Source organism: Sciurus carolinensis, chromosome 4 (assembly GCF_902686445.1).
Source record: "Sciurus carolinensis chromosome 4, mSciCar1.2, whole genome shotgun sequence".
Lineage (NCBI taxonomy): Eukaryota > Metazoa > Chordata > Mammalia > Rodentia > Sciuridae > Sciurus > Sciurus carolinensis.
The window spans coordinates 75,121,382-75,125,317 of NC_062216.1; the positions used below are offsets into that span (position 1 = coordinate 75,121,382).

The 3,936-nt window shown below is 47.6% G+C and overlaps 1 pseudogene; it reads right to left on the bottom strand.

Annotated features, from left to right (window-relative positions):
• Nucleotides 1–2,471: 2,471 nt before the first annotated feature.
• LOC124983751 (N-lysine methyltransferase KMT5A-like) lies at nt 2,472–3,393 on the bottom strand (annotated as a pseudogene).
• Nucleotides 3,394–3,936: the final 543 nt, after the last annotated feature.

Genomic DNA, 3,936 nt, shown 5'->3' on the forward strand with positions numbered 1-3,936 from the left:
AGTCCTGACCAGATGCGGAAATTCATCTGAACCCAGGGGAGTCATGGTGCCTGGCAGGACATGGAGGACATAGCCATGACATTCAGCATCAGAATACAGAAGATCTCAATGAATCCACTAAGTGGATTCAGACAAGGCCATGGTGGACCACCCTGCTGTCCAGTCCATAAACCAGAAAGGATTTTTCTTTTGAATAAGGCCTCCTGATGTCATTGCAATATGCCCTGGTCATGACGCTGAGCATTGGGTCCACTCCTGGGAAGGCTGGGTGCAAAGAATTTGGGACCAGCTCTCACCTAGAGCCCATGAATGGCCTGAGTGAGCAGCAGGTTGACTCCAGAAGTAGCCCTTTCCTTCACACAGATTGCACAGCTTCCCCCCAAAGGGTAAGCCAAGGTGGCATTTCTCACTGTGGGCCACCAAGAAATGAACCAGACAGCAGCCTTGATGTCTGCCTTGTTTCTATGCCAATGTAACATCTAATATTGCCAACATTAGGAGCTGTTGGGAAGAGGCTCTGCACTCACAACAGTGGTGAGTCCCAACTCTGCCACTTCCTAGCCATGAAGCACCCTCCCCTACCTCCTCTTCAGTCCCTTTCATTCAGTACAACCTTAGGTCTTCTCCAGAACACAGCAGGTCCTGTAGCATCTGCCCCGCTGCCTTAAGCGGGACTCATTTCTTTACCTTGGTCCTCCCTCTGAACCCCCTGACTGCCCAGTGTGCTGCTCCTTCTGCCTGAATGCCACCCACCCCACCCATCAAGGCTCCTTCCTTACCACCTTTACTCTTTCTCAATTTTCTCTTCCTTTCCTTTACTTCCCAGACACTTACTCTATATTTTTACATTATTGTAAGATTTTTCTAATACCCCTAGCAAAAAACAAGCTTCCAAAAATACCTAATTATCTCTACTTTCTTTATTTTTTTTCTGGCAATAAACATTTTAATTTGTTTCATTTTTATGATGACAAATAACTTTCAAGTTTATTTCCTTTTTTGTGTGTGTGTTTGCTTAAATACAAAGCTAAACCACAAACAGGTACAACCAAGACATTTTATCTCACATTTAAATACTCCTGTCGGATCCTCTGCCCATTTGCTGACCACTGACCAGGCTAGTGGGGGTGGGGAAGACTTTCTTAGGTAGCACCATCATGAGGCCCAGGGTGGGGTAAGGATGAGCACAGGTTCTCACACCTGTCTCCGTTCACATCTACCTGGGACCAGGTGGACGTGAGCCCCAGCCCCACGGACTGAAGGTGGACAGTGCGTGAGAATCAGATCCCTGGGGAGGGAAGAGGAAGCCAACAACTCCTCCTGCTATCACATTCAAGGTGAGACCTGAGCCGCGCCCTTGCTCCCTGGCTGTGGGTCCTGGCCACTCCCTGTGCGTGGTCCTGAGCTCTAGGTTCACAATTCTAGTTATGGCTGCGCTTCGCAGGAAGGACACCAGGTGGTCTGACGAACAGAAGGTCTCCACAGCAGGTCTGGAACTTTCAACCCATCAGAATTGTGCAAGGGGGTGGGGGGATAGGGTAAATCATTTCTAGTCCCGCTACAAAACTTTATTTTTGATTAGAATAGAGTACCATCTCAAATCTCTTCTACAAAAAAAAAAAAAAAAATTGCAACCACTTCACTCACTTCAAGACCTATATACAAGTAAGTTGTTTTCTGTGGTTTTTTCCTTTTTTCCTTTTTTTTTTTTTTTGTTTATTTTTTTTAATTTTTATTCTTTTTTTTTTTTTTTTTTTTTTTTTTTTAATAAACTCCGTGTTACCATTTCTATAAAGAATTAACCCGGTTTCAGGAAGCCCTGCCTTGGCAGGGGCAGGGAGCAGCGCTTGTCCCTGCCCGCATCTAGGGTGACTGCCCACCCTGATGCTTCTGGGTGCCCGGAAGGGGCCGCCTATGGAAGAGAGCCCGGCCGTGCCCCGGCCACGGTCAGTAAGCTTTCAGGAAAGCAGAGGGGAAGACTATCTTACTGCGAAACCTGTTTAAAAAATAGTCATACACTTTGAGGTGCACCTGTCGAGAGGTGAGAACAAGAGCTTGGAGACATGGGTTCAGGCAGCGTGGCCCTACACCCGCCTGTCCTCAGACGCCGGGTGTGGGCCCGTCCTGGCTCTTCACCTGGAGGCAGGCAACACCCGGCTTCCTAGGTCACGTTTGACTCTTTCCTCTACAACCTGTGCCGAGTCTTTGACTGCATGCACGGGAAGCGCAAACGTTCAACTTGTATGCAAAAAGGTACAAAAACAACTAGAATATAAAAGCTTCGGTAATATAAGGCCATCTGTTCAAGTCCACCTTGGAAACCTGTAACATATTTAAATACTACAGTGAAAAGGCATCTGAATATACTCTTTAAAAACATCTGGAGTAATCCGCTAAGATTAAGTGTGTAAAAATAATCGTCTCCCTTTGAGGGCTTTTGTCCTTTGAAGCAGGGGCGGCGGGAGGCGGCGTCAATGCTTCAGCCAGGGCGATGGAGGCCCGGCTGCGGTCCCCGTAGTCCTACAGCAGCTCCTCCTCCGCCGCGATGTCGCGCGAGGCGATGAGGACGAGGTGGGGCACGCCATCGATGTCGTGCTGCTTGGTCTGGCAGTTCCCGCGCTGGCTGTGGTTGATCAGTCTTCCGAGGCGGTTTGTCTCTCAGGTCGCGTCCACGCAGTAGGTTTTGCTCAGATACTGAAAGTAGTACATGTAGCAGCCCGTGGAGGGGTCTTGTGCGTACAGAGCCTCTAGCTTCTTGGCGTCGGTGATCTCAATGAGATCCCCGTGGTATTCCACCACGAAGTCGCCCCCCGGGAGAACTGCTTGGTGGAGATCACACCCCTGGGCCTTTGCCATCAATGAGGTCAATCTTCATGCCTTCTTCCTTCCCGCTTTCGATCAGCTCATCTATTCTCTTCCTTTCTGCAGACTACAGCTCAGCCTTCTCTTCCTGGAGCTCCTTCGGACTGGGTAGAAATCTGTGAGCTTGCTATTGTGTTGCGTTTTTCCTTGAGCTTTTTTCCGAGGGGCCTGTTTTCCCTTGAGGGGCTTTTTCAGAGCCTGCTTGGCAATGGCTGCATTGGTTGGATCACAAGACGAGGTTGGAGTTTTTGGGGTTTCTGCTGCTTCAGATTTTTGGGATGGAAAAGGTGCCAGGGGACCTCTCCTGGCGTCTTTGCTCTTCTGTTCCTCCGACTTCACGGAGCTTCGTATCACGTTCCCAGCATTTCTTTTCTCTTCTCGCTTCCTGTAGATTCCAGCTAATGGTTTCCCCTGGCATTTGACTTCGTGATGTGCAACTGAGTTCTCTTCCTGAAGTGGGGAACGCAATCCAGAGCATTTGTTCGGGCTCATGTAGGAATAGATCTTTGATTGCCCGGCAAATACGTTCTCCTCTAGCCATGACCCGGCTCTGTCACCGCCTGGATCCTCTTTATTTTTTTAACTAAAGTTTGAACCCAATTTCTCACACATGACATGTAAGCAATGAGTTATATCCTCAACCATATTTTACTTGTATTTTGATACAGACTCTTGCTACTTTACCCATGTGGGTCTCAGATTTGTGATCCTCCTGATTCAGCTACCTGGGTCATTAGCATCAGAGATGTGTACCATCATGCCTGGCAAGGAATAATTTCAAATCTGTTTGGTTTAATTTCAAATGTGCACCAGATGAAAGAAGGCATATAGTAGGTGCTCAAAACAACTGAATATTGCTAGTCTTAGCTTCAGAGCATGTGCTTATCCATGAGCAGGTCCTGGGTCCAACCCCAGCATGGAAAAACAACCAAGAAAACTAAACTATAATTTGGCTGCATGGGTGAACCTATAGATCTCTTATCAAGCTCCTGGAAAGTATTTAATAAATGCTAGCCATTGTTATTTCTCACTTAAATCCTGTAGTATTTCTGCTTGGAATTGTTCTCTAGTTGT